Here is a 10,225-nt window from a genome sequence, read left to right as displayed (position 1 = left end):
TTAAAAAGAAGAACTGAGGTTCCCACAGATAAAGAGCGGTTGGATCACCTGCACTTGCCACTTAGGGGAAAGGGGGTGTCTCCTCCAGGCCCCCCATTAGGCCTCATGGATGGCCAGAGTGGAGATTCAGTTGAGTGAGGAACTGGTCATGGCTAGCCGGAAGCCCACATCAGTCCGTGACCTTGACATCTCAGGAATATTGTGTAGTGGCAGTAGGGCCCTTCGTTGGCAGAGCCTTATTCAGTAATCATTTGAGTACCTACACGCTAGAGGAATAGCAGAACAAACAAGCAAAAAAACAAAAGACAAAAAAATATAATAAGTATGTAAATTGTATAGACAGTTAAAGGGATAAGGTCTAGTGGGAAATATGGAAAACTCAGGACCCACACAGCAAAACAAATAGAAAGAGTTCCTTATGACTTATTTGGAAAGAAGAAGGAAGTCATAAGATAGTCTGACCTAGCAACTGGACAAAAACAAAAAGACATCAAATGCCTGAAGTGAGCAATGGCCTAAGCCTGGGGAGCCATTCTGACAATCAGGCCCATAGCTCTGCAGAAACAATAAAACTAAACCTTAAAAGGAACGTGGGGCTCATCATGTAGTATCAGTCTCTGACTCACTGTTCTCACTCACCTGGCAGGTGCCTGACACACAAAGACCTCAGCAACCAGGGGAGAGGGAGTGTTCTAAGAGGTTGAATATGACGGAATATCGTGTATGATTCAAGATACTAATGTTCTGTTATTTCGGTAACAAGAATTTGGCACCACTACTTTTGCAGTCAGCAAGCATATAAAAGTCTAGAGAAAGAAACAGCCTGAATAACAGGCCTTCGAACTAATCCCCTTCCAGCCAGGCAGCAGTGTGGAGAAGACACAGGCATGTTGCAACAGAGGCCACACAATGGACATGTCAAATGCCCTGAACTTGCTTTAGGATTGTAGGGCTGGAGCAAGGGCCAAGACAACCACCAGGGTCCACTCACATCACACACAGCTTCTGACAGAGTTCAGGACAGGCTATTACAGAATATGGCAACTTGGCAAATTCAATCTTTTAAGTTGAAGAAATTTGAGAAAGGACAGGTACAGGAAAGACTTACTGACCTTCTCTGGAAGCAGGTCATAAAACCCTCCTGGGAGAGGGTTTCCGGCACCCAGAGGAAAGGAGTGTCATTATCTGCAAAAATGGAGTGACAACTGAACAAACATCTTGCTACGTTCCCCCCCCATTTACTACACTTAGCTTGTACCCTTTGTTCTAGCACATCCTTCCACCACGTTCCACCTTTCATCAAACCTGGCATACACACACTCAGGTTTAACCACTCTTTAGGGCCTTATTTCCTTGGGAAGGCCCTCCTCTTAAACCTATAGGAAATAAATGGGTATTCTTTTCTCTTGTTAATTTGTTTGTTTATTTGTTTGTTTATTATGGGGCCCCAGCTGAGAACTTAGAAGGGTAGAAGGAATGGATATTATTCCTCCACTACACTTGTTAGATTTGGGATAATTTAAGAGAGATAGGGAGGAGAGGTAGACTCTTCCAGTTGTGTCCTCCCCAATCTGTTTTGCACTTTATTTCTGGTAGCAGTCAGTCATTCAACTGCCTGTTTCAAGAGAAGGTAGAAATTTTGTTTCAGGAATCTGGCAGAAGGGCAGTCTTGAGAGCTTGGGACTAGGTGAAAATCAGCATGAGCCAGAGAAAATGGCTCTCCATTAGGAATGGGTTTGAGATTCACCGTGGAGCTCATCAAACACAGACATGCAAAAGACATCCTTCCCAAAGACTCTGTTTCAGGAGGCCTGGAATCTAAGCCTTCTTAAAAGTCTCTGAGGCTCTTCTGATGAAAGGAGTCCCGGTTGGGAACTCCTGCCCAGGCACAGGGGTAATCTGATACTGTTTACCTCTGCTAGTGGGCTCAGGGTGCTATCAAGTTGTGGGACTGGAGAGAAGGGGGGCTTGTGGCTGTAGAATAGGATACATGAGGGCTAGGCATACAGACAACCTGTTTGGTTTGTTTTGGTTTGGTTTGGTTCTAATTAAGTAGCTTTAATTTTTCAGGGTAGTTTTAAGTTTACAGAAAAATTGAGTAGAAAGAATAGAAAATTCTCTTGTGCTTCTCCCTTGCCTGCTTTCCTACCCACACAGACCACAGTTTTCCTGTTATTAAAATCTTCCTGAGGGGGGGTCCTTTTCCTATAATTGATGAGCCAATATTGATGAAGGCTCACTAAAGTCCACAATTTAATAATGATCAATTCTCTGCATTATATATCCCTATGGGTTTGGACAGTGCATAATATCATTGTAGGAAAAGAAGCCATCTTCCTCGGCTTTCTCATGGTCTCTGACTGGGTCTCAAAATTGAACTGACAGAGATAAGTAAGAATAAAGCATACAAATTCGCTTAAATTTTCACATATACATGGGAGCCTCCGTAAGGGAATGAAGACCTAAAATAACGACCAGCACTGGAAGCTTTTATACCCTTTAGACAAAGACACAATACCTTTTGGAGACTTGACAGGATAAAAGGGTTTGGTTTATGGGTAGGAAATGGTGAAGAAATAACTAGAAAGAAAAGGGTTAGTATAACAAGGTTTGTTTCCAGATTCCTCTGGTGCCACCTCTGGCTGGTAACATTGTCTCCAGGAAAAGAATTTATTTCCTGCCTTTAGGCAAAAAAGGAGAGCCTTCCCTGCATTTATGGATTCTTAACTGCCTTTAGTACAAAATGTCATTTATGTCAAAGAGCCATAGCTTGGGGTCACAGAGTCTGGTTTCCTTCAGCATGAACAAAGATGATCTCCTCATGTACTTAGATTTTCTTTGATTTCTTTCAGCTGAGTTTTGTAGTTTTCTTCATAATGAGCTTGTTCATTTTTTTAGTAGATTCATATCTACATATTTCATTTTTCTTGGGTGCGTATGTAAATTTTTTTCTCAAATTTCAATTGTTCGTTACTGGTACCTAAGAAAGCAATTGATTTTTGTATATTAACCTTGTATCTTGTGATTCTGCTCTAAAAAGACATCATTTTTATCCTGTATATAACTGAAGACATTAAAAAGCAAGAGTGTTCCCCTATTCTATTGATGCTCAAGGAGTACTAATCTGGAAGGGATGTGTAGAACAGATTGGAAGGAAAAGAGGCTAGAGGCAGGGAGTCCCTGTAGGAGACTTTTCTGTGAGCCCTCCTGAAAACAAGGAGATTCCAAGTAAGTGTATTACAGCACCAGTGGAAAAGCAAGAACAGACTGAAGAGGCAAATACCCTAAACTGGCCTTTCTCCTTCATGCCTATGGGTCTCTGTTGCCAGACTCCAACATGTCCGTGTAACCAATGTGCAGCAAGCCAAATTCTGAGACACTGGATTTAAAGCAAGGAAAGCTTTGTAGTCTAGAGAGCAGTCCAAGGAGAAAGAAAGGGATCATTCCCAAAGCTGCCTTGCCCTCTTGCCCTGTTGATCTATAAGGGACAACTTAACACACATGAAAGGAAGCTAAGGGGTTTCCTGACACTTGTTGGGAGGTCCTTGGAAAATCTGGAGATAAGCATTCTTCTGGACAGTGAGGCACAACTTGGGATCTGGGATCATATACATCAAGATACATGTTTCTGTCTGGTTCCTGTTATGTTTCTACAATCATTAGGTACCGAGAGTAGAAGTAAAAAGACAAAGTTAATGATTGGTTGTGCTCAAGGTTAAGAAGTAAGGAAAACAGAGGAACCTGTGTGTCTCTGTCATTTGACCTTCCAGTTAGTTTCCACTCAGGTCTTGATCTCATGGGTGGTGGGACTGAGCCCCAATAGGACGAAGTGCTGCTGGATGGGGAGTCTCCCTCCTCTCCCTTTGCCCCTCCACACACTCATGCCCTCTCTCTCTCAAACGAATAAATAAGTTTTTCAAACAGAGTACGTAAAACATAATTAAGTAGGAAACAGCACAACTTAGACCTAAGTGTACCACACAAACAATAAAATTACAGTGATCCTTATGGTTTCAGAATGGGTCCAGGAACCAGCTTCTGGCTTCCTCTTACATGCAGTTCCCTCATGGGATGCCCTTACCATCCTCTTCACCTAACTTCTTATTAATCTGAAAATAAGTTCAGGTGTCAGAGCCTTCTATCTACCAGCTCCTCAGAGCCCCCTGGCACCTCCTCCACCGCAGCCAAAAGAGCTATTTACAGTTGTTAATATACCATGTATGTCTCTATTAATCTGACCATCTCCTTCATTAGATTATGAATTCTTGAATCTATACAGGACAACTTGTACACATGAAAGGAAGCTAAGGAGGTTCCAGAAAGTTGTTGGGAGGTCCTAGAAAAATCTGGAGATAAACATTCTTCTGAAGAGTGAGGCACAACTTGGGATCTGGGATCAGATCCATCAAGATACATGAGAAGCCCAGAGTCTGGCCCAACAACATACCCATAAATCAATAATTCAATGGAGTCTGCTGTTGCAATTCACAACATTACCAGGTACCTGGCAACTATTGTATCAAATTTACCTTGGTTGTTTTCTCCTAAAGAACTGAAAGCATAGAGGTTCAAAACACTGAAGCTTCCTATGGAGAAGGAAGCACCAAACCCATATCAGGAAATCACCATTTCCTCACAATTTCTTTGAGGAAGTTATCACTTCTCCTTTATTCCTTTAAGGAGGCTTGGTCTTCCTGCATCTGCAGGGATACTGGTTTTAAACAGTGAGTTGGAGGATGTGGGTCTCATCTACACTGTGCATAAGAAGGGCATCTTTCAAGCCCCAGGTTTCCCTTTCCTCTTTCCTCGGGCTCAGAATCCTTCTCTGCTGCAGGCAGGCCACGCTGGCATACCTGGAAGAGGAAAAGCAGACAAAAGTCTTGGAGCCTGGGACTAACCACTGCCTCTGTCCTCAGCAGGACCCCCATCAAGGAGACCTGGTAAGAGGAGAAGCCTGGGGGTTGGGGAGATAGAACCGAGTTGATGGCCCGATAGTCCAGGTTAAATAGATGGAGGAGAAATTATCCAGGAGGGAGGAGGGAAGAGGCATGATTCTGGACCCATAAGCACAGGACAAAGAGAATAATGGGATCTGTCAGTCAAAGAAAAGATCATCTTAATTCACATTCCTCATCATTGGGCTTCAGGAACTTCATAGAATTGTGAGACCCATGTTGGAAAGATTTAAAAAAAAAAACAGACTTTATAAATAAATAAATAAATAAATAAATAAATTAAATGGACAAGAAATCTTGAAAGTCTCGATGAAGATCTAAATGGTTGTGAATGATAATTTTGCTCTTACTGCTTCTACTACTATCATTCTCTCACTTTCTTCCCTCTTCCCACACAGAAGAGATGATGCTGGATCTTCTGGGACCATTTCCTCTCCTCCTGGTGCTGCTGGGATCATGGGGGCCAGTGCCACTTGCTGCTAGTCCTCCAAACCTGAAAGGGCTCAAGGGTTTGAAATTCAGCATGTAAGAGCAGGTCCTGTCCAATGCAAGACAGAAATGAGTGGGGCCAATAATTATACTCAGACTTGTAAACCTTCAAACACCGTTCTGCTAAACACCTTCCAGAACGTGGCTGCTACTTGTCTTTTGCCCAAGACAGACTGTGAGACTGGCCAGAAAAACTGTCACTGGAGTGTGAATTGTATTAACATGACTTACTGCTGTCACTCTGGAGGGATAGAGTGACTGCCGCTACAAGGCTACGCTCCAGAACCCGTTCTACCTTTTTAAATGTAACAAGTTTCAGCCAGGTTTCCCTTCCAATAGTATGCTTCCTGTACACTTAAACAGTACCAGATCACAACAGCCCCCTGGATAGTTTGATTAGACTACATTTCCCATTACTTTGCCTCACACTTGATGCAGGTTCTCTTGTGCTCCCTTCTGCCTTTTTTTTTTTTTTCATTGTTGATTTCCATGGTTCCCATAGAAGAAAGAAGGAGGGCAGTGAGAGAATTATGGGGCCATGATGCCAGACCAGAGCTGGGGACAAAAACAAATAGCATTCCTTTCTGCTTTGGAGCTTTGTGTGTTTTGGAGAAGGGCAATAGGGAAAGGGGCAAGGAAAGACCCAAGCCCCCATATTTTTAATCTTGGGACATCATCCAAGTTTGTGGCATTCTGTTCACAGTAATAAAATCACTTTCTGCTGCATTGTAATGACCTTGAGTGTGTGTGTTTGGGATGCCTTTCACATCATTGCCAGCCTGGAGCCATCTAGATTGCATTTGCTGACATTCTTAGGAGAACTAGCTGGGCCTTAGGCACCCTTTGATGTTATTCTGCAACCTGGGGCCTCTGCCCATTTCTCTCACCCCTGCGCCTTTTTGGAACTTTGGAGCTAGAATTTCTCCATCTCATCAAACTCTACTCATGGCTTTTACATATTTCCCTTGAAACCATGACCTATTTTATTTGGAGGTGGCACAGATATTTCATAATATGTCCACAGTACTTTCACACACAGGTTCTAACCCTGACAACCAATGCATCCTACATCTTTACTCTTGGTTTCCATATCTCATCAGATAATTTTAAATGTCAGTAGTAGTAAGAAGAATAATCCCCTGTAGCCTTAGAATCAATTCTCCCATGATCTATTGCAATGCATGGAAAGAAAGCATAGATCAAGGAAAAAAAATACAGGGGAGCTAAAAACCTGCATATCTTACTTAAACACTGAAATCTCATGAAAGTAATGGTGTTTTTGAAGAGGTAGAAGACATAGAAATTAAGGGACTGGGATTCAGAAAATGCCTGAGATTAAGAATTTAGGTACAGATGTAGGGGAGGAAAAATAATTTTCCTTCTACAATTCTAGGTTCTTAGCTGTGAGCCCACACCCCCAGTACAAAAAGGCAGAGTAACAGGACAAAAACTATTTTAATTATATACATACATAGTGGATCCCCACAAAAATATGAGACTAAAAACAGCTATCCACCTGGGACTTATGGACTATCCTGGGCTAAGGAAAGGATAGGGATCTAGGGCTTTAAAAGAGGGAAATGCAATTCAGAGGAAGGTGAGAGGAGGAAAAGTTTGTGAAAGGAAATTAGCCCTGTCATGAAGATGACTCTCCCAGATGAAAGTGACCCCTGACATGGCTCACTTCCTGTACTGGACCCTTTTCTAATGTAAATTTCCCCTACAAAAGTGTAACCTCTCCTCTGCTTTCAGAACTTCTCCTGGTCTACACTTTCTCACAATAAACAGCTTAAGATAATTCTTGTGCCAGAAAGGATTATTTGGAGGTGGCCTATTCTGGTACTCCTCATACCTTTCCATTTCCCTGCCAACTACTAACTCATTGGGTTAACAGTCCAGGGTAGGTCAAAGTGCTTTGTAGCCTGATCTGTCCTTGAGTAGCAGCCAAACATAATGCCTATCCGAAAGACCACCTACTGAAGTGGTTACAAGTGTGTCAGTTATCTGTGCTGCACAATGGTTCTTTCCAAACCAAGCGATTCCTTTAATAGCTGTGCTAGTCAGACTCACTTTCCTTCATGCCACTTCTTTATGTCAGGACGAGAAACAAAGACAGAAATATGAAGATTCGGGTTTCAAAATCCTGGACTCCAAGGGTGCTAAATACTCAAGGCCCTTCTCAGTGGGAAGACATAAGAAGGCCAGGACAACCTGGCACTTGAGAAAGTGGTACCCAGTAGGGGAACTTCTCTTATGGGACTTCAGTCTGTCACTTTAGAGCAGCTTTCAATAGTATTAATCTTAAGCAGCGTGGCATTTACATTGCATAGGTTCAAAGTATTCAAGCCAAGCGCAGGGGGAGTAGAAACAAGGATCTGTGTTCACATTCCATAGGAACCAGTGTAGGAACATAGCATCATCCTCAGGGAAAGAGGTGAATTGACCTGATCAGTAATCACAATGAACTTAGGTATTGTATAAATATTCCTGGACACTTCAGCAGATTATTGGAGAAAGTAACCTAGTAAAAGGCTGAATTCCTGTCACCCAATCATTCAGTTACTCTACCTTACTCAACTATTTCTCAACAATCATTATTTATGTATTACAGAACACACTAATTGAAGAAATTGTGGGAGGGAATAAGAATGAAGATAACTTGAAGAAAATCTTTTATGCCCAGAGGCATTTGTTCTGAATTAAAAGACCAGACCAGGGTAGACTGTCTCTCAGATTTGTGTTATTTTCTGCATGTAATCAGGTATTGTGGGAGAGTCAAGATAATTGACTAAATCAGATATTCATTTAGGTATATTACTAAGTCAGTTTCAATGACCTGACAGTCATTATAGGAATGACTCAAAAGTTGCAAACCTTAATATTTTAGCAAATATCCCAGCCGCTCTCAACTCTGGTTTCATATGAAGTTCATCTGGGAGCTTTATAAAAAACAAAGTCAGTGACTGGATCCCATTGAGAAAGTAGAAAATATATGTTGATTTCTGCCTCTGATTCCTGGAACAGGGCTCTTGAAAGCCTTGTAAATTCCTAAGTGATAAGAGCACTGGGAACATCTTTTCTTATAAGAAAGAGACCCTTGGCAGCCACCTGGGAGGTTTCTGGATGGGGCTGATCACCAGCAAGATGGAACCATGATGGCCTCACCCCCATCCTCAAGAGAGGGGAGAGGGGCTGGAAATGGAGGTAATAATTGCCCTGCCTGTGTGAGGTAGCCTTTATAAAAAACCCCAAAGTTCGGGGTTAGGGGAACTAATGGGTTAAAAACACATCTATGATGTGGGAAACAAAAGTGAAAGAAAAACTAAATTTCCTTACTCCCTACAGCCCATGACAAGTCCTTGACACAAGCAGAGTAACACTTCTCTAAGAGCTCAGCTGCATCAATGTTACTACTTTGCCAAGGGCAACTGGCAATCATAGCCTGATCTTCAGGATCCTATAAGTCTACTATAACATATAAAAGTCATTTGGGGATTTCCATTATTCTCTACTACTTCCCAAGATATATGATGACATGATCCCCAAGCATATGGCCCACTTATATAAATCTGAAAAACCTCATGATGAAGTTTTTACAAGACAGTAATAAATGATCTCTTCCTGGCAATAGCTAGCCCCTTCAAGATCCTGGAACCTTCCTGCCCAGTTCATTAGAGACTTACCTTATCACTAAAGCTCTCCAAACTTGAAAGTATATAATGGGCCACTCCTCATGATCTGAGTGCAGCTCTATCTGTCCTCAGGTCCTGTCCCCCCCCCCTGCTTTAATAAAGCCCCCTTCTTGCGCCAAAGACATCTCAAGAATTCATTCTTGGTCACTGGCTTTGAGCCCTAACATCCTTCCTACATCATCTACAGTGGGAGGGTGATGCACACCAACTCCATGAGGACAGAAGCTTAATCTTTAGGGATACTCCCAGACCTTACCCAACATAACTCTTTATCTGGCTGTGCATCTCTCTCCTTATCATATCCCTTCAAAAACGGTAAAGCATATGTGTTTCCTTGAGTTCTGTATGTGGTTCTAGCAAATCAATCCAACAAACAAGGGGGTCAGGGGAAAGCTGAGACTTATAGCCAGGTAATCAGGAGACTTGTGATTGACATCTGGATTGGGTGAGCCTCGGGGAATGAATCCCTAATCTGGGGAGCTGACACTATCTCCAGGGAAGTAGTATCAGAATTGAGTTAAATTGTAGAATATCCAGTCAATGCCCCAGAGTTGCCTGTTGTAGGAAACCACCTCCACCGCACACACATACACCCCCGCTGCATATCTGGGGTCAGAGGTGTTGTGAGTGTGGAAGCAGTGTGACAGTAATGGAGAGACAGAGAAGCTGTTTGTCCCATTAAATGAATTTGATGAACGCTTAATAAACAACCAAATGAATTTCTGAGGATGGGGCCCGGCTTGATGGAATATTTTTTAAAGGTCCCTGCCTGACTGTAACGGGCAGTCTGATACAGGAACTACTGTCCATCTACAGGTGGGACTACTGGACAAGGGGGAGGGGAGGAGAAAAAAGAAATAGGAAGAGAGACACCACATGTACCCCACAAAGATGAAATAGTTATTGTCTGGCCTGTATAGAAAAGTTCTGCTACTTTTGGTCAACAAACTATTCCATGGATGTTGTCTTCTGGCTGTGGCTGACCTAGGTGGCTAGAATTCAGTAGGAGGGAAAATACCCAGCAGGCTGAGAATTTGTAACTAGTGCCTCAGGATAACATGGACTCAGGACGGGAAAGATATTTGGCCT

At 42.5% G+C, this 10,225-nt stretch overlaps 1 long non-coding RNA gene across 1 annotated transcript; it reads left to right on the top strand.

Moving 5' to 3' along the window:
* The first annotated feature begins 4,599 nt into the window (after positions 1-4,599).
* LOC123388211 lies at positions 4,600-6,170 on the top strand. Its single transcript, XR_006602774.1, has 2 exons — positions 4,600-4,940; positions 5,354-6,170. It is a non-coding gene; the product is annotated as an uncharacterized LOC123388211 (long non-coding RNA).
* The last annotated feature ends 4,055 nt before the right edge of the window (positions 6,171-10,225 follow it).

This window comes from Mustela putorius, unplaced genomic scaffold (genome assembly GCF_011764305.1).
Source record: "Mustela putorius furo isolate JIRA1106 unplaced genomic scaffold, ASM1176430v1.1 tig00003896_pilon_pilon_pilon, whole genome shotgun sequence".
NCBI classification, from domain to species: domain Eukaryota; kingdom Metazoa; phylum Chordata; class Mammalia; order Carnivora; family Mustelidae; genus Mustela; species Mustela putorius.
The sequence above is the reverse complement of the archived record's forward strand: the minus strand, read 5'-3'. Positions and strand labels throughout refer to the sequence as shown.